Here is a 21,751-nt window from a genome sequence, read left to right as displayed (position 1 = left end):
CAATGTAAGGAGCATTCTTCCCACTGACCACCAATGTAAGGGACATTCTTCCCACTGACCACCAATGTAAGTGACATTCTTCCCACTGACCACCAATGTAAGGGACATTCTTCCCACTGACCATCAATGTAAGGGACATTCTTCCCACTGACCACCAATGTAAGGGACATTCTTCCCACTGATCACCAATGTAAGGGACATTCTTCCCACTGACCACCAATGTAAGGGGCATTCTTCCCACTGACCATCAATGTAAGGGACATTCTTCCCACTGACCACCAATGTAAGGGACATTCTTCCCACTGATCACCAATGTAAGGAGCATTCTTCCCACTGATCACCAATGTAAGGGACATTCTTCCCACTGACCACCAATGTAAGGAGCATTCTTCCCACTGACCACCAATGTAAGGAACATTCTTCCCACTGATCACCAATGTAAGGAACATTCTTCCCACGGATGTATCATGAATTGCAGCTCTTTTGATTATTTAGTGTGTAGGTGGGGTGCAGCGTGGTGCGGCGGCAATAATTCATACAGCCGGATGCAAAGAAGACTTGTACTGAACCTATGCAGCAACAGTTCATCACAACAAACCCAGTGTGGAGACTGCTAAAAAAAAGAAGCTGTGTCATTTTACCTTTCTGAAACCTCCAGAGGTGACGTTTCTATGATTAAAGGCTTTCTGCCCCCTTTTATCAAAGAAATAACAAGTTCAACACATTGGTTGCCCACACGGGGTGTCAGCTTCGCACAGAAAAACATTCCACCAAAAATGCTAAGACACCGCTCTTAGCTCCGGCCCCTCAGACTTAGCCCTCTGGCTCTCCTGGCTCACTTGCACCTTGCTGCATGGTCCCCCCTCCTGGCCTATCAATAGGGGATCTCCTGATACTCCAGGCTCTCTCACTGTTCTGAGACTTACAGAATTTCTTTAGTCCCCTGGACTTGCTATTTCAGTTCTGCAGACTCGCTCAGCTGTCCCAATTCTCCTAGTCCTGTGGGTAAGAAATCTCGCCCATATGGAGTACTGTCTCCCGAGTGGGTCACCTCTCCTGGTTGAAGCACACACCTGTAGGCAGGTGCAGTCTACTTTTTCCACTGTAGGTGGCGCTCAACTGTTGTGGCATTACAGAGGGAGAGGAAATCAAGTGGTACATGGTTCCTCTATCGTTTCCTAGGTCACCGGGGGAGCTAGCTGATTTGACTCTGGCAGCCATATTGGGTAAGGCAGAGTCTATTTAGGTGCCTGGCTCCCAGGCTTGACGTGCATTTCGCTTGTGAGTAGAGTAGGAACAGGTCACCCATCTGTAAGGGACAGTGATTGGCATCAGGGAGAGGTTCCAGACAAGTAGGGAAAGAGCAGGTACACACCATCCTTCCTGGAAGTCTACCATACCTGGGTACAGACTGGCCAGGCCATATTCTGCCCCTCAAGACAGACGCGGTCGGTGCACCTGGGACCTACTGTTATACTCTTCACTGCAGCATTCTGTGAGTGCACCTTATCAGGTTGTCTTCCCGCCAAGTAGTTGTGCTTCACTGAACTCTAACTTCAACAAAGTTGTGTTACTGCAACTGATTCTGAGTATTTACTGCCATCATGCGGTACCTCCCCACACACCGATCTCCAAACCTGAGCTAAGACCAACTCCTGGATTATAACGGATATGCACACCTGAACACATTGACATGGCCTGCAGGCCTCCAGGAAGACCTGGACACAGGATTAAAGCCTTCATCTCACCCAATACACTTTAAAGCCTTCAAGCTCCAGGCCCCGATCCGGGATGAAAAAACTCAGAGAAAGTCATAAACATAGTTTTCTTTGCTCACAATAAACACGCCGGAGCCCCGCACTCTGCATTAGTGAGAAACTTGTATCATTCCCACATCCATTTTCACAGTGGCAGGACCTCGCACTGTCACTGTATACAGTATCTCACAAAAGTAAGTACAATGTAAAGTAGTGAGTGTACAGCTTGTATAACAGTGTAAATTTGCTGTCCCCTTAAAAATAACTCAACACACAGCCATTAATGTCTAAACCGCTGGCAACAAAAGTGAGTACACCCCTAAGTGACAATGTCCAAATTGGGCCCAAAGTGTCAATATTTTGTATGGCCGCCATTATTTTCCAGCACTGCCTTAACCCTCTTAGGCATGGAGATCACCAGAGCTTCACAGGTTGGCACTGGAGTCCTCTTCCACTCCTGCATGATGACATCACAGAGCTGGTGGATGTTAGAGACCTTGCGCTCCTCCACCTTCTGTTTGGGGATGCCCCACAGATGCTCAATAGGGTTTAGGTCTGGAGACATGCTTGGCCAGTCCATCACCTTTACCCTCAGCTTTTTTAGCAAGGCAGTGGTCTTCTTGGAGGTTTATGTAGAGTTGTTATCATGTTGGAATACTGCCCTGCGGCCCAGTCTCGGAAGGGAGGGGATCATGCTCTGCTTCAGTATGTCACAGTACATGTTGGCATTCATGGTTCCCTCAATGAACTGTAGCTCCCCAGTGCCAGCAGCACTCATGCAGCCCCAGACCATGACACTCCCACCACCATGCTTGACTGTAGGAAGACACACTTGTCTTTGTACTCCTCACCTGGTTGCCCCCACACACGCCTGACACCATCTGACACCAAATACGTTTATCTTGGTCTCATCAGAGCACAGGAGATGGTTCCAGTAATCCATGTCATTAGTCTGCGTGTCTTCAGCAAACTGTTTGTGGGCTTTCTTGTGCATCATCCTTAGAAGAGGCTTCCTTCTGGGATGACAGCCATGCAGACCAATTTGATGCAGTGTGTGGCGTATGGTCTGAGCACTGACAGGCTGACCCCTCCCCCACCCCTTCAACCTCTGCAGCAATGCTGGCAGCACTCATACCTCTATTTCCCAAAGACAACCTCTGGATATGACGCTGAGCACGTGCACTCAACTTCTTTGGTCGACCATGGCGAGGCCTGTTCTGAGTGGAACCTGTCCTGTTAAATCGCTGTAGGGTCTTGGCCACTTTGCTGCAGCTCAGTTTCAGGGTCTTGGTAATCTTTTTATAGCCTTGGCCATCTTTATGTAGAGCAACAATTCTTTTTTTTAGATCCCCAGAGAGTTCTTTGCCATGAGGTGCCATGCTGAACTTCCAGTGACCAGTATGAGAGAGTGAGAGCGATAACACCAAATTTAACACACCTGCTCCCCATTCACACCTGAGACCTTGTAACACTAACGAGTCACATGATACCAGAGAGGGAAAATGGCTAATTAGGCCCAATTTGGACATTTTCATTTAGGGGTGTACTCACTTTTGTTGCCAGCGGTTTAGACATTAATGGCTGTGTGTTGAGTTATTTTGAGGGGACAGTAAATTTACACTGTTATACAAGCTGTACACTCACTACTTTACATTGTAGCAAAGTGTCATTTCTTCAGTGTTGTCACATGAAACGATAGAATAAAATATTTACAAAAATGTGAGGGGTGTTCTCACTTTTGTGAGATACTGTATATACAGTACATACATCCACCGCAGGCTGTAGAGTAGCACATTATCATACAATATGGTGGACATCTGTTGGCCATTTAAAGCAAATTAGCACACAGAGTAAGCATGAAACTATTCTGACCCTCTATAACTGCCAACTGACCCTTTGACAACCCACCGCCTCTGTGTATGATAAGAGCCACATATAGGAGAGATGATCATTAACGCCTCTAATTATTATGGGATAACACATACTTAACTGTCAATGGTGCCGACAACAATGAACTGACTGAAGATTACATAATTAGAGGATTGGACCATTGCCGCCCTGTTGATGAGGCCAAAAGATGACGAGGAGTGTTGGGAGTAAACAACGAGTCTTATATATATATATGTATATGTATATATATATATAAAATGAGTGGGTGGGAAGAAAAATATGTTTTCTTTTCTTGAGCAACCAAGAGTTGAACATAAAGCACGAAAGTTTAAAACTAATAGAAAATATTATCTAGCTGGAAGGGTATTTGATGCTTGGAATAGACTTCCAGCAGAGGCAGTCAGTCACCAGTGGTTTCAAACAATGCTTGGGACAAACATAGATCTATACTCAGACAAAAATTACTAAAAAAAAATACAAAAGAATGTATATATACACTGAACAAAATTATAAACGCAACACTTTTGTTTTTGCCTCCATTTTCCATGAGCTGAACTCAAAGATCTCAGACTTTTTCTATGTACACAAAAGGCCGATTTCTCTCCAATATTCGTCACTAATCTGTGTAAACCTGTGTTAGTGAGCGCTTCTCCTTTGCTGAGATAATCCGTCCACCTCACAGGTGTGGCATATCAAGATGCTGATTGGACAGCATGATGATTGCACAGGTGTGCCTTAGGCTGGCCACAATAAAAGGCCACTCTAAAATGTGCAGTTTTACTGTATTGGGGGGTTGGAAAACCAGTCAGTATCTGGTGTGACCACCATTTGCCTCACAAGCTTTCCTGAGACGGTTTCTGACAGTTTGTGCAGAGATTCTTTGGTTATGCAAACCGATTGTTGCAGATTGGTGAAGATGCTGAATGTGAAGGTCCTGGGCTGGTCTCAGACCATCTTGGAGGTGAAGATGCTGGATGTAAAGGTCCTGGGCTGGTCTCAGACCATCTTGGAGGTGAAGATGCTGGATGTGGAGGTCCTGGGCTGGTCTCAGACCATCTTGGAGGTGAAGATGCTGGATGTGGAGGTCCTGAGCTGGTCTCAGACCATCTTGGAGGTGAAGATGCTGGATGTGGAGGTCCTGGGCTGGTCTCAGACCATCTTGGAGGTGAAGATGCTGGATGTGGAGGTCCTGGGCTGGTCTCAGACCATCTTGGAGGTGAAGATGCAGGATGTGGAGGTCCTGGGCTGGTCTCAGTCCATCTTGGAGGTGAAGATGCTGGATGTGGAGGTCCTGGGCTGGTCTCAGTCCATCTTGGAGGTGAAGATGCTGGATGTGGAGGTCCTGGGCTGGTCTCAGTCCATCTTGGAGGTGAAGATGCAGGATGTGGAGGTCCTGGGCTGAATTCAGACCATCTTGGAGGTGAAGATGCTGGATGTGGAGGTCCTGGGCTGGTCTCAGACCATCTTGGAGGTGAAGATGCTGGATGTGGAGGTCCTGGACTGGTCTCAGACCATCTTGGGGGTGAAGATGCTCACACACACACACACAGAGCTGACAGGCAGGGAGGGGAGGGGGAGGAGGACACTGGACAGAGTGGATGACGGAGACACGTACCCTGACCATGATCCCATAGCTCAGCAGCCATGATAGACATGGTCTGCTCTTAGGGGGGAAGTCAGGACCAGGCAGGATCAAACAGGTATTGTAGGAGATACAAAGGAGTAATAAAAAAATATGAAAGCACTATGCTACAACTTGCACAATAAAGGGACAGGAGCATAATTCTTTCGGGTAACAACCACTTTAAGGTTATGGTTGTTTGTGAATCAGAAATTGGGTCAGGCTGAATGGCACTACAGAAGCATTTCTCTGGTACCTTCCCCTGGATCTGGAACTTTGGAGAAATTTCTAGAGGTTAGTGGGCTGAGGCAAGGAGGGCTGATTTGCATACTTGAGGGAACTTGGCCAATCCTCAGGCAGTGGGCCTGGCAGGGTGGGTGAGACAGCCCCTAAATATGGATAACTCATGCCAGCAGGGGAGTTGGGTGTAAGATGGAGTGCTGAGGAGGCTGTTAGTGGCCTAGGAGGGAACCCCTGGGTCTGGGGAAGGATCTGCCTCCAGGCTGAGCTTGGGCTGGCTTGGGAAGATCCTATCAGTGTCTTGGTTTGAGGAGGAATCTTACCTAAGGAGCAAAAGGGATCAAGGAGGACAGAGTGAGTACATCAGCACACCCAGGGATTCACAAGGGGAGAGACTGCCACATGTAGCAAACTTTCAGGAGGACAGCGACATGCTTAACCCTTCCAATCCCTAACCCTGGGAGATCTTCAGAGCAGCCAGGTGGGCTGGTGGACAAGCAGCCAGGAGGGCTGGTAGTTCCTGCAGGCAGTAGAGCTGGGAGCAGTTTCTACAGAAGAGAGGAGATGCTCCTGTATGCAGATTACAACATAATGTGCTATTTTCTAAAGGGGACTGAGAGCTCTTAGTCCTTCAGGGACTTTTGCTTTTGATCCCTAAGGACAGATGATGTCAAGGAAGGAGGACAGTACAGGATTTTGTACAAAGGAAGGCAGTTGTCCCCATTCATTGTTTCAGTCAAGCTGGGCATCCCATAACCACTCTACCCCATCCAAGTATTACCCATAATAAAGCAACAAAACAGAGCTCAGAGACTGATTTCTTGTGTCCGTATGAAAAATGCTTGTTGTCTGGCTGTGCATGGATAGGGGAACCAGTCACCAGCAGCCCCTATGGGGGTAGTGCTACACACTTTACTAGAACTGCATTGGGGTGGGGGATAGGTATCAGACCTCACAGAGAAGTAAAAATGGCACAGGACTTTCCTGCATGGATTTCAAATTGAGGAATTACTGGAGATCGGCCTAATCCAAGTCAAATCCTCAATGTAGTAGTTCAAGTTACCTTTACAAGGGTATAAATGCCCCCGGTGTTAAAAGTGCAAGCTGTGACAGTGCTTTGTCTTGTCAAGGTGTCAGAAGGGTTAGAGGTCATCCAAGATTCTCATTTATGCGGGTTAAGTTGCTTCAGGGTTTCTGTTCTGAATGAAAAAAAAAAATGGTTTTTCAGTTTTCTCCAGGATTCTTGAAGAGGAAGTAAACCCATCGATTTAACAGTTTCAAAAAACAGTCACACGTGCTGTACATTCACATGTATGTAACGGTCACTTTGGCTGTGCTTTCATCCAAACTTTCAAACCATCCAATGGCTGGTGTCATAACTGATCACATGTGCAGCACCATGGCAGCTGAAGATTAAACAGGCCAAGATGGCAGCTTTCTTAGCTGAAAACGATAGGAGGGTTTACTTCCACTTTTACTCCTGGATTGGGTCCTGGAGCTCCGAGACTTTGTAGAGTTTTGGCATGGATGAAGTCTCAAAGCCAGTTTAGCTCTACCTCTGTAGGGACCGCTGTATATTTTAACAGGTTCTTCCCCAAGCCATAAAGAGGCCGGCAGGCACACAGCAACAATCTATTCACTCCGGCTCAGTAAACAGTCTAAGGCACGTGTGTCAAACACTGTACACAGAACACTCCAGAACTCTGTACACAGCTCACCCCTGAACTCTGCACTCTGTACACAGCTCACCCCTGAACTCTGCACTCTGTACACAGCTCACCCCTGAACTCTGCACTCTGTACACAGCTCACCCCTGAACTCTGTACACCGCTCACCCCAGAACTCTGCACTCTGTACACAGCGCACCCCTGAACTCTGTACACCGCTCACCCCAGAACTCTGCACTCTGTACACAGCGCACCCCTGAACTCTGTACACCGCTCACCCCAGAACTCTGCACTCTGTACACAGCGCACCCCTGAACTCTGTACACCGCTCACCCCAGAACTCTGCACTCTGTACACAGCGCACCCCTGAACTCTGTACACCACTCACCCCAGAACTCTGCACTCTGTACACAGCGCACCCCTGAACTCTGTACACTGCTCACCCCAGAACTCTGCACTCTGTACACAGCGCACCCCTGAACTCTGTACACCGTTCACCCCAGAACTCTGCACTCTGTACACAGCGCACCCCTGAACTCTGCACTCTGTACACAGCTCACCCCTGAACTCTGTACACAACTCACAACTGAATTCTGCACTCTGTACACAGCACACCCCTGAACTCTGTACACCGCTCACCCCAGAACTCTGCACTCTGTACACAGCACACCCCTGAACTCTGTACACTGCTCACCCCAGAACTCTGCACTCTGTACACAGTGCACCCCTGAACTCTGTACACCGCTCACCCCAGAACTCTGCATTCTGTACACAGCGCACCCCTGAACTCTGCACTCTGTACACAGAACACTCCAGAACTCTGTACACAGCTCACCCTGAACTTTGCACTCTGTACACAGCACACCCCTGCATTCTGTACACAACTCACCCCTGAATTCATCACTCTGTACACAGCACACCCCTGAACTCTGCACTCTGTACACAGCACACCCCTGAACTCTGTACACCGCTCACCCCAGAACTCTGCACTCTGTACACAGCGCACCCCTGAACTCTGCACTCTGTACACAGCGCACCCCTGAACTCTGCACTCTGTACACAGAACACTCCAGAACTCTGTACACAGCTCACCCTGAACTTTGCACTCTGTACACAGCGCACCCCAGAACTCTGTACACCGCTCACCCCTGAAGTCTGCACTCTGTACACAGCACACCCCTGCACTCTGTACACAGCACACCCCTGCACTCTGTACACAGCGCACCCCTGAACTATGCACTTTGTACACAACTCACCCCTGAACTCTGCACTCTGTAAACTGCACACCCCTGAACTCTGCACTCTGTAAACTTCACACCCCTGAACTCTGTACACAACTCACCCCTGAACTATGCACTTTGTACACAGCACACCCCTGAACTCTGTACACAGCACACCCCTGAACTCTGTACACAGCGCACACCTGAACTCTGCACACAGTGCACCCCTGCATTCTGTACACAATTCTCAGCCTCATCGGTTGTCATTACCAGACAGCCGACCGTTGGCTATGGACGCCGGTACCGGAGTGATGCCTCTAGCTCGCAGCCATCACTCCGGTACAGCACTTTCCCGAAATATCCGCAATATTGGTAACCTCAGGGGCAGATTCCAATATATCGGGGAAAGTGCATATCGGCCCCCGATATATCGGCTTTGCCGATAATCGGTTGATCCCTACTGTGTAGGGTTTTGGACTTCTTCACCTGGAGACAAGCTGCTGCAGGAGCACCAGGTGTGAACAGACATTGGGTGAGTGTCCACCCTGGCCTCCAGGTGAGGCCATCTGACAAGGCTGTGTAACCAGGCAAGCTGGGCAGTTTGTCCTGAAGCTGAATTTAATAACATGGTGGGTCTGTGTGAAGACAGGCTCAGGGACTATGGAGTCCACTTAGCCAAGAGGCTGGAAATGTATATTTGTCATTTCCCCTGCAAGAGGAACTTTCCGAGTGATTTTTTTTAACTTTACTTTTGAATAAAAGTGGGCAAAAAGCCCCGAAACACACTTTACAGGTTGAAGTGAAGTTGATTTAAGGGGCTGCGTCCTCATGAAGAATGGACTTTAAAGCAAAGTTCCACCCTGAAAAAAATTTTTTTACCTAAAAATACTAGGGATGATCGAACTTTTGAAAAGTTCGGTTCGACCAGAACACCCGAACTTCACGAAAGTTCGGTTCGGATTTCAGAACCCCATTGAAATCAATGGGACCCGAACTTCTGTAATCAAAAAACACCATTTTTAAGCCCTAAAACCCAATAAATGCCCCTAAAAAGTGCCTAGGGTTCTGGGTCATGCCCCAGGGACTATTAATCACACAAAAAAAAGTTCTTAAAAATTGTCGTTTTTGATAGATAGCCAATTATTGAAAAAATTAAAAAAAAAAAAAAAAAAAAGAGATTTCTTTGGATTTAGTGTCTGGGGGGTCTAAAAGTTGTACCTGTGAAGTTTCAGCTCTGTAGCATGTCCAGAACCAGAATTACAGCATACCAAACCTTCAAAAATGACTTTTTTGCTTAACCGCACCTTTCTTTTGCTCCTAATCAACGGCTCAGCCAATGTGTATGATGGGGACATAATGCAGTGCACTGGGAACAAGATTAGAGGTTTTTTTGGAAAAAGGTGCTGTCTCTTTAAATGTGCATATAATTAACGGGTGTATTTCCACAATGGGGCTTTTATTACCAAATGTTTCAAGAAGTCCAAAGATGTATGTAGATGCACTTTATTTCATGTAAAATGGTGTTTGGTGCACTTTAACTTGAAATCTCACAAGAAACAGACATATATGCACGGATACATTGAGGGTTAGGGGTAGGGGCCACAATGTAGTGCAGAGTGAACAAGATTAGAGGTGTTTTGGATGAATACTGTTGTCTCTTGACTTTGAATAGAAGTAAAGGATGCTTAAAAATTGGGCATTTGGTGGTGCGGACGATGCCTTGACACCATATCCCTATGAAAGTGCTGGTAATGAAAGCAATAATTGCCTTTGTAAGGAAAAAAATTACAATGATATGCATCTGTGTGACAGGTGCGCAAAAATTGTTGTTTGGGTGTTGGCGGAGCCATACCACTGTAAGCCCAAAGAGCTGGTGTTGAAGAAGGCGTAAAAATTATGAAGGTGTGCACCTGTGGAACAGGTGCGCAAACATGGTAGTTTTGGTGTTGGCGGAGCCTCCCCACCATAACCCCAAAGAGCTGGCTTTGAAGGAGGCCCAAAAATTGTAAAGGTGTGCACCTGTGGAACAGGTGCGCAAACATTGTAGTTTTTGTTTTAGCATAGCCTCCCCACCTTAACCCCAAAGAGCTGGCGTTGAAGGAGGCCCAAAAATTGTAAAGGTGTGCACCTGTGGAACAGGTGCGCAAACATTGTAGTTTTTGTTTTAGCATAGCCTCCCCACCTTAACCCCAAAGAGCTGGTGTTGAAGGAGGCCCAAAAATTGTAAAGGTGTGCACCTGTGGAACAGGTGCGCAAACATTGTCGTTTTTGTCATAACCAAAATGAGGTTCTGTGAACGTAAAGAGAATGAGAGGAGGGTTTGAGGGTGGCACCATGGTCCAGGCTTAAACTGAGGCTCAACTGCCACATCACAACGATAGCCTAGTCTACAAGGTCTGCATCAGGTGCATCAAAGCTTGATATCCACGACTGATTCATCTTAATGAATGTCAAACGGTCGACTGAGTCGGTGGAGAGTCTCGTTCGATGGTCTGTGACGAATCCTCCTGCTGCGCTGAATGCCCGTTCCGATAGGACACTGGAAGCAGGGCAGGCCAACAACTCCATGGCATACTGGGCCAGTTCTGGCCAGTGGTCTAATCTTAAGACCCAGTATGCCAGTGGATCGGATTCGTCACATGAAAAGCCCTCTGTGTCACTTTGTGCCCTCACGTAATCGTCCACCATGTGATGCAGACGGTGTCGATGCGATGTGGCAGCTGAGAGGCCTGGGCGGTGAGGACTAAAAAAAGACCGAAAGGCATCCGTCAACCGCACGCCTTCTCCAACGCTCCTCTCGTGACCACCAGTAGAATCCATGGTAGGTTGTCCCCGCCCCTGCACCCTACGGGAGTCGGGGAACATGTTCACCAGATTCCTCTTGAGACTGTCCTCAAGGGATTTGATCCTGTGGACTCTATGGGTGGATGGGAAAAGCTCCGAGACTTTACACTTGTACCGGGGGTCAAGTAGGGTGGCCAACCAATAGTGGTTAGTCTCTTTAATGGCCTTGATTCTGGGGTCCTTTCGCAGGCTCTGGAGCATGATGTTTCCCATGCGTCGCAAATTAGCGAAGGCCTGAGAAGCTGACTCCTCGGGGTCACTCATAACGACATTATCTTCAACGGGCTCCTCCTCCACCCAGCCACGTACTACTCCAAAGTGTCCCGAGGGAGTCAAACTAGGCCTTGCAGATTGCAGCATGTCTTCCTCCTCCTCCTCCTCAAACCCTGCAAAAGTTCCCGCAGAATCGTCCTCCTCCTCCTCTTCCACCCCTGGATCCTGCTCGGGCCTCTGGGAGCTAGGCATAATGGGGTCAGGATTCTCAGGATAAAGGGGGCCTTGAGAGGCAAGGAAGTCCTCCTCTTCCTCCTGCTGCTCTGCCTCCAGTGCCCTGTCCATAATGCCACGCAGAGTGTGCTCCAACAAAAACAGTACCGGTAGGGTGTCACTGATGCATGCGCTGTCCCGGCTGACCATCCTTGTGGGCTCCTCAAATGGCGAGAGGACAGCGCATGCATCCTTAATCAAAAGCCACTGCCGTGGTGAAAAGAAGCCCAGGCGCGCAGAGCCAGTGCTGGTGCCGTACTCGCATAGGTATTCATTGAGGGCCCTCTGCTGCGTGTACAGGCGCTGCAGCATAGCCAAGGTGGAGTACCAGCGGGTGGGCATGTCACAGATGAGGCGGTGTACCGGCAGGTGAAACTCGCGCTGCACTTCGGCCAAACGTGCAGTGGCACTGTACGACCGCCTGAAGTGACTGCACACCCTTCTTGCCATCCTTAGCACATCCTGCATTCCCGGGTACGAGTTCAAAAACCGCTGTACCACGAGATTCAGGACATGCGCCAGGCATGGCACATGGGTTAACTTTCCCTGACGAAGGGCGGCCAGGAGGTTTGACCCATTATCAGTAACCACCATCCCTGGCTGCAGCTGGCGTGGTGTCAACCACCTCTGGGCCTGTGCCTGCAGAGCCCCAAGAATCTGAGGGGCAGTGTGCTGCCTGTCCCCTAGACACACAAGCTGCAGCACTGCGTGACACCTTTTGGCCTGAGACATAGAATAGCCCTTTGAACGTTTACGTGGTATCTCATCATATTCAAAGGACCATTCTGCAGAGGAGGGCATGGAGGAGGTAGAGGAGGAGGAGCAGGAGGGGGTAGAAGTGATCGATCTACCCGGATCAGCGACACCACCAGCTGTTTGCAGACGTGGGGGCAACACTGGCTGCAGCACCGAGCCCTGGCTACAATCCCTTCCACTGGCAAGCAGTGTCACCCAGTGAGCAGTGACAGAAATGTACCGTCCCTGCCCATGTTTGCTTGACCAAGTGTCAGCCGTCAAGTGTATCTTACGGCTGACTGACTTGGCCAGGGATGACACTACATTGCCTTCCACATGTTGGTATAGGGATGGCAGGGCCTTACGGGAAAAGTAATGCCGACTTGGCACCTGCCACTGTGGAACTGCACATTTTGCGAAGTCACGGAAGGGAGCAGACTCTACCAGGTTAAATGGTAATAGTTGCAGAGCCAGTAGTTTAGCCAAACTACTGTTTAGACGCTGGGCATGTGGGTGGCGGGGAGTATACATTTTTTTTCGTTCCAGCATGTGTGGAATCGAAATTTGGCGTCTAGATGATACAGCTGGTGGTGTGCTGGAGGTAGATGCGACACTGCCTGCTATATCATCATCCCTGCCAGTGGAGGCTGCCAACAGGTGACGAGTGACTATAGCAGGGCCAGGAACAGACTGATGTGCAGGTGGAGCAGGTGGAGCAGATGGAGCATGAGGAGGAGCGCGAGGAGAACTAGGAGGCCGACTGACCAATCTTTGGCCCTTTTGTGGGTTCTTTAAATGCTCCTGCCAACGGGCCGAGTGGTGGGTTGTCAAATGCCTGTTTAGGCAGCTTGTACCCAGGTGGTTGACATTTTTGCCACGTTTTATACCCTTCTTACAAATCTTGCAGATCGCAACTGTTTTATCTGCATGGGATGTCTCAAAAAAGGCCCAGCAAGATGAGGTGTGTATAGTGGCCCGGGAGACAACAGGTGCGGCCTTAGATGGAGTAGGCCGTCTGCTCTCCCCTCTTGCTTGCTCTGCCTCCTCCTCAACCTCAGACCCAACATCTGACTCCATCAAAGACTGAGCATCAGGCCTGGCCTGGGAGACAACAGGTGCGGCCTTAGATGGAGCGGGCCGTCTGCTCTCCCCTCTTGTTTGCTCTGCCTCCTCCTCAACCTCAGACCCAACATCTGATTCTATCAAAGACTGAGCATCAGGCCTGGCCTGGGAGACAACAGGTGCGGCCTTAGATGGAGCGGGCCGTCTGCTCTCCCCTCTTGTTTGCTCTGCCTCCTCCTCAAACTCAGACCCAACATCAGACTCCATAAAGGACTGAGCATCAGGCTGGAGTAGATGGCCGACACTGTGGTCAAACAGCTCAGCTGACTCCTCTGCCATGTCTGAAATTGGGTCTAAGGGAGGACATGAGGTGGACATGGACTCATCTGTATTTGTTCTGACAACTGCAGAAGACTGACCACTTTTCTCTGCCTGGGTCACTGTAGTTGCAGATGATGCCGATGATGAGGGTTTGTTCATATAGTCCACCACCTCCTGTACATACTGTGGACGTATAGCTTGGCCACTGCCGGAGAACAATCCAAATGGTGGCCTGGCTGAGGACTGACCACCACGTCCACCCCTGCCTCTAGACACCCTAGAAGCTGTGCCCCTTTCCGCAGCAGGGCCACGTATGTCTTTTCTTGGTCTACCAGGCATATTTCTCAATGATGCGTTGGCAACTGTGTGCGGTGAAAAACGCACACTGCTATGCGACCCACAGTTGTCGCTGGATACAGCACAGCAGTTGCGGTTCACGCACAGTAGCAAAGCCTTTTGCACAGTGGACCTAACGCTTTGAACAACAGGCGTTAGGTTGTCACTGATGCGTTGGCAACTGTGTGCGGTGAAAAACGCACACTGCTATGCGACCCACAGTTGTCGCTGGATACAGCACAGCAGTTGCGTGTCACGCACAGTTGCAAAGGCTTTTGTACAGTGCACCTAACGCTTTGAACAACAGGCGTTAAGTTGTCACTGATGCGTTGGCAACTGTGTGCGGTGAAAAACGCACACTGCTATGCGACCCACAGTTGTCGCTGGATACAGCACAGCAGTTGCGGTTCACGCACAGTAGCAAAGCCTTTTGCACAGTGGACCTAACGCTTTGAACAACAGGCGTTAGGTTGTCACTGATGCGTTGGCAACTGTGTGCGGTGAAAAACGCACACTGCTATGCGACCCACAGTTGTCGCTGGATACAGCACAGCAGTTGCGTGTCACGCACAGTTGCAAAGGCTTTTGTACAGTGCACCTAACGCTTTGAACAACAGGCGTTAAGTTGTCACTGATGCGTTGGCAACTGTGTGCGGTGAAAAACGCACACTGCTATGCGACCCACAGTTGTCGCTGGATACAGCACAGCAGTTGCGTGTCACGCACAGTTGCAAAGGCTTTTGTACAGTGGACCTAACGCTTTGAACAACAGGCGTTAAGTTGTCACTGATGCGTTGGCAACTGTGTGCGGTGAAAAACGCACACTGCTATGCGACCCACAGTTGTCGCTGGATACAGCACAGCAGTTGCGGTTCACGCACAGTTGCAAAGGCTTTTGCACAGTGGACCTAACGCTTTGAACAACAGGCGTTAGGTTGTCACTGATGCGTTGGCAATTGTGTGCGGTGAAAAACGCACACTGCTATGCGACCCACAGTTGTCGCTGGATACAGCACAGCAGTTGCGTGTCACGCACAGTTGCAAAGGCTTTTGTACAGTGCACCTAACGCTTTGAACAACAGGCGTTAAGTTGTCACTGTATTTTGCTGCCTAGCAAGCACGTACACCTGCTGTGATAGAGCAGCACTGTGCCACGTGCTCACTAAACAGAACCCTCACACTTTCCCTACAGAAACTACATTTTCAAATCTAACTAATGTAGTACAAAGTTCCCTAACTACACTAGATATCCCTTTCCACTAAATAGAAAGCTCCATACAGCAGAAGACTGACACTGTCCCTTAAGTTTTTTTTTTTAACTCTAAGAACCAGCACAATCGCTGTATCTAACTACACTGGCTGTAAGCTAAATACAATTCTGCTATATGGAGCTTTAGAACCACTCGATATGTAGGAAATGTAGTGTAGCAAGCAGGAGTCAGACAGAACTGCTTCAACTCTCTTCAACAGGCTCTGGATAACTGTGCTAGGGGTTAGGCGGGGCCATCTTATATAGTGTGGGGCGTATTCACTCCTGATTGGCCTCTGGTCCCCGTAGTCACTCCAATCACGTTCCTAGGAGACTCCTGCCCCCTCATTGGCTTTTGCAGACGTTTCTGGGCCAATCACGGGCTTTTAAAGCCCAGTTCCTGTCCCAGTGCATTTTGGGCGGTTCTGGTGGCCGAATACCGAACTTTTGCCGCAAAAAGTTCGGTATTCGGCCGAATATCGAACATCCAATGTTCGGGTCGAACCGATGGTCGACCCGAACCGTTCGATCATCCCTAAAAAATACCCCCGGGACAGTCAGGGCCGTGCATTTCAGCAACAATAGCCTCTGAACTGTCCCCTGTTTCACTTACCTTTTAGAAGAAATACCCACCTTGAAAATGTCTTTCCAGCGCTGCCATCTCAGGTGTAGCCAGCTGAAGCCGGAGCGTCCTCTTCGGTGACATCGGAGTCCCAGAATGCCCTGCTCGTTACTTCCGGTGCAGGCGAGTCATCCCTGCACAGCTTCTGGGCAGGGCCGGTGCAGGCGCATTGACTCCTGGGATCGATGATGCTCATCTCCCAGGATTCAATGCGAGGAGGAAGTGATGGCACGGGCCGCGGCCGCAGAGGGAGGAAGAGGAAGGAAGGAAGGTAAGTATATTTTCATTAAAAACAAGGTAAGTGAAAAAAAAAAAAATTATCCAATTCTTTTTCAGGTTCATCTAAGCTAGCAGACGGTGAAAAAATATTTTTTAGGGTGGAACTCCGCTTTAACCACTTAAGCCCCGGAAGATTTGGCTGCTCAAAGACCAGGCCCTATTTTGCGATTCGGCACTGTGTGAATTTAACGGACAATTGCGCGGTCGTGCGACGCTCTACCCAAATAAAATTGACGTCCTTTTTTTCCCACAAACAGAGCTTTCTTTTGGTGGTATTTGATCACCTGTGCGATTTTTACGTTTTGCGCTATAAACAAAAAAGTGCGACAATTTAGAAAAAATAACAATATTTTTCAAATTTTTTTATATGAAATTCCCCCCCAAAAAATGTAAAAATCAAAATTTTTTAACATTTTAGGCCAATTTGTTTTCTGCTACATATGTTTGGTAAAAAAAATCATAATAAGCGTATTTTGATTGGTTTGCGCAAAAGTTATTGCATTTACTAACTACGGGAAAGATTTATGTCATTTTAATTGTTTTTTTTTTTAACGAGTAATGGCGGCGATCTGCGATTTTTTTTTTTTTTTGCGGGGCTGCTACATTGCGGTGGACAGATCGGACCCTTAACTGACATTTTTGACACTTTTGGGAGTACCAGTGACATTACTACAGTAATCAGTGCTATAAATATGCACTGTTACTGTAAAAATGACACTGGCAGGGAAGGGGTTAACTTTATTAGAGATCCAGGGGTTAAGTGTGTCCCTAGGGGCGTGCTTCTAACTGTCAGGGGGCGTGGCTTGTGATGTAACCACAAAGACATGCGATCCTACATAGCAGGATCGTATGATCTCTGCAGTTACACCAGGGAGAATGACAGTTGGTTGTGTTTACATCAACCGCCTGCCTTTCTCCCTCTCCAGCGGGAGATCGCGAGTGGCCGGCGGACATCGGAGCCACCGGTCACTCACGCGGGGATGTTTAATAAAAGGTTTGATGACCCAATCATTAGGAATCTATTGGGACTTTAAATGAAGCCTTTGTCCATCTTGGAAAAAATGCTTCCATCCCTGTAAATAATGAGGAAGGGGGGGAGGGGAATAAAAACAGGATAAAATAGATAATAACAGCTGGCAAGTATAATATATAGGTATGGTCATACAGATCCAAATGTAATATCACTATAGCCAGTTGAAAATTGTAGATACAGGGTAACATAGGATAAAAAGGGGGAAAAATGGGACTTTGAATGAGGTGTGTGAACATGATAGGTGGTTTAGCAAGATAATAAAGGCGGGTCTCACATGATGTAAAAAATGATTTAATACAAATTATAGCACGCAGTTATATATAAAAAACGCGGGGATGAACGAGCGGGGGCGGGAGCACGCCTCCGGCGGCGCGCGCTCGCCCCCTACAGGCTCGTGGGCGAGCGACGTATATATACGTCACTTTGCCCGGGAGGGGCTGACTGTCGCAGTAAATGTACTTGCGGCGGTCGGCAAGTGGTTAAGGACATCAAATTGCAAACACACAACATTGTAGACGTCACATCATACAACGTTTATTAACAAATGACAATGTAATCCTAATATAAAAATGTGCATATGTTGATGAGATTTAATGTCTTTATCCTTGAGTTGACGCCATTATGCACTGAGGATAAATAATAAACCCCAACAAATGTCTTTTAACCGCACAATAAATAGAAGGTTAGAAATGATGGCGGACATATAACAAGCACAGTAGATGAAAAGGTTTTATCATTCATCTGAAATGATTATTGAAGTCTTCTTATGAATCATTGAAAAGTGTTCTGTGTAATGAACCAAGTGTATAAAAAAATCACTGCGGTACTGTCATGGAGACCAGCTGCAGGCACTGCAACACAACAATGCTGTAAAGGACTAAGGAAAGAGATAAATGCCGCGCTAATGAACAAATCATACTAACAATAAAGTGCTGCATATAACCGTAGTATATCTGTGACTAAAGCACCATATAAAGTGCAAAAATGGTGCAATATATGCAAAAAGCAATATAATAGATGTGCAATAAACAGCATCAATCAAAGTGCAAAAATGAATAAAGTTAAGTCCTCTGTTATATAAAAAAAAGGGCTCTGAGAATTAAAGTCCATATCCAAACAAAGGAGGAACTTCATATGTTCCAAATGGAGAATTGTCACCCTGGGTGCAACCTTCACTAAAGGAAAGAGTCAGGTTGTGGCGTAACTCCTGCCTGCCTGAGCTGGGCTCCCTACCTGGGGCTGAGCTGTGGGCGGCGAAGGGAGTACTGTTCCTGCATCAAGTGGTGCAGGGTTCCAGTGTTTGCTCCTTTCGGTCCCAGTCAACGCGGTTTGCGCTCCTGCCCCACATGTACTTCGGGTATCTTCAACTCAGACACGCTTTATTAGCTCAGTTTCCCGTCTGGGTCCCCGACCTGTTTGAGGCCCCAGCCCTCACCATCCTTATGGGAGATGATCCCTCTAAAATGATCTCGGCCGTGTATGTGGAGCTGCGTTCGCGGGCTGTCGAGGGTGTGGTGGAGAGCCTACAGCGTAAGTGGAGCTCTGACGTCCCTCAACTGGACGACTCTGACTGGGATAATATTCTGGACAAACTGTCCTCCCCTAAACTCTCGGACCGTTTGACGCAATTATATATCCTGCATAAATCTTATCTCACCCCTCTTTGCCTGGCTAGATATCGGGACGGGGTGGAGACTGACTGTCCCCGATGTCATGCTCACCCTGGAACGTTTCTGCATATCCTCTGGTCATGCCCTGTGGTGCAAACCTTTTGGCTACAGGTCATCACGTTTCTCCATGACCACATGGGTTCCCCACTCTAGTTGGACCTTTCACAATGTGTTCTAGGCCTTTTTCCAGATGATATAGCTGATAAGTTCCTTACCACTTTTTTACATGAAACACTCTTCCATGCCCGTAAGCTTATAGCAAAACTGTGGATGCCAACGCAGCCCCCTACTCTCCGCCTCTGGATGGCCGAGGTTAACTCCACTTTCCATACAAACGCTTGATTTATCTACACAGGGGTTGCCCCAAAAAATGTGACCGAGTTTGGGGCCGTTGGGTGGAGGACTCCCGCACGTGCACTGGCCAGCTGTAACCACACCATTCCATGGCTGGATCCACTCTGCAGATGTGCTACTATGTCCCCATCTGTGGGTCCGAGTGTTGGATCTTGGTTTAGGTACTCTATTGCTCCTCTAGGATGAGTCCCCTGGATTAGTTGTTCCATGCCCTTACTGTTACTTGCTCATTTACAGTTTGCTGTATCGAGATGATGCTCTTTCCTGTACCTGTTATGTTATTTTGTTTTGTACTTCATTATTTTTGTGTTACGATACTTGAATGCTCGTGATTATGTTTGTCTTTTCAATAAACTGCATTTTGAAAGTCATAAAAGAAAGAGTCAGGAGCGCTTACCGGAGTCCATGGACTCAAATACCATCGGTAAAGGGTCATTCAGGCAGGAAGTGGTGTCACCTGTGGCGCAATAATCTCTCAATGGTTGTCACCGTCTCTTCAAATCTTTTGATAAGCATATAGGAAGCCGGGTACCCAAGGAAACAAAAAGCCTCTTCATATCAAAGCCTTTTCCATCAAAGACAGACTTTATTTAAAAGTAGAAAACTTACATTCTCTTAGTAGTTAACAAGCGATTCTGGTACGAAATAGTGTGATCACAAGGAAATCCAATTGGTGAATTGTTATGGAGCAAACTTGAGTTTTGTACATAACATTGGGCCAATTGGATTTCCTTGTGATTACACTATTTCGTACCAGAATCGCTTGTTAACTACTAAGAGAATGTAAGTTTTCTGCTTTTAACCACTTTATGACCGCTCACTGTGCTGCTACTGTGGCACAGCGGCAGCCCTGGGTCCAGCAACGTAGACCTACGTCACTGGACTCCTAGCTGTCTCGGCAGCACGCGTGCGCCGCCGGATGCTCGCTCCCACTGTGTTTAGACACAACGGGAGTCGGGCCGGAGGAAGATAGGCGGCGATCACCGCCTCTCTTCTCCAATCGTCAGGGAAAAGTGTGAGAAAATCCGCCTGCTTGTGAGGCATACATTTAACCCCTTGATCACCAACAGTGTTAACCCCTTCCCTGCCAGTGTCATTAGTACAGTGACAGTGCATATTTTTAGCACTGATTACTGTAGTGATGTCACTGGTCCCCCCAAAAGTGTAAAAAATGACAGTTAGGGGTCCGATCTGTCCACCGAAGTGTCGCAGTCCCGCAAAAAAAATGGCAGATTGCTAGTAAAAAAAAAAACAATAAAAATGACAAATCTTTCCCGTAGTTATTAAAAACACGATAACCTTTGCGCAAACCAATCAAAATTCGCTTATTGAGATTTTTTTTTACCAAAAATATGTAGCAGAAAACAAATTGGCCTAAAATGTTAAAAAATTTAGATTTAACATTTTTTTTTTTTTGGGGAATGTTATACATCAGAATGTGAAAAATATTTTTTTTTTTTTCAAAATTGTCTCTTTTTTTAAAAAATTTAAAATCGCACAGGTGATCAAATACCACCAAAAGAAAGCTCTATTTGTGAAAAAAAAAGACGTAAATTTAATTTGGGTACGGCGTCGCACGACCGCGCAATTGTCCATTAATTTAACGAAGTGCCCGAATCGCAAAATATGGCCTGGTCAGGAAGGGGGTAAAAAAAAGTGGATAAAAATACGCTCATTGAGAATTTTTTTGTCAAAGACATGTAGCTAAATACATTTCGGCCTAAATATATGACAAAAATTGAATATATTGGATATTTTTTAACTGTCAAAGTAGAAAATGTCAATTTTTTGCAACATTTTTGCCGTTTTATTATTAATAAAGCAAAAAATAAAAAGCGCACAGGTGATCAAATACCACCAAAAGAAAGATCTGTCTGTGGGGGAAAAAAAGAAATTTAGTTTGGGTACGGCATTGCATGACCACGCAATCGTCAGTTAAAATTGTGCAGTGCCAAGTTGAAAAAACTGGCCTGGTCATTGAGCAGCCAAATCTTCCGGGGCTAAAGTGGTTAAATAAAGTCTGTCTTTGATGGTTTTACTCTATGAATAGGATTTTTGTTCCCTTGGGTACCCGGGTTCCTATATGCTTATCAAAAGATTTGAAGAGACGGTGACAACCATTAGGAGATTATTGCGCCACAGGTGACACCACTTCCTGCCTGAATGACCCTTTACCGATGGTATTTGAGTCCATGAATTCTGGTAAGCGCTTGTGACTCGTTTTTTTAGTGAAGGTTGCACCCAGGGTGACAATTCTCAGTTTTGAACACGTGAAGTTCCTCCTTTGTTTGGATATGGACTTTAATTCTCAGAGCCCTTTTTTTTTTTTTTTTATAGATTTGAGGACTTTATTCATTCATTTTTT

This window comes from Pelophylax lessonae, assembly GCF_965119305.1.
Source record: "Pelophylax lessonae genome assembly, chromosome: 4".
Classification (NCBI taxonomy): Eukaryota; Metazoa; Chordata; class Amphibia; order Anura; family Ranidae; genus Pelophylax; species Pelophylax lessonae.
This window is presented reverse-complemented; position numbering follows the sequence as displayed.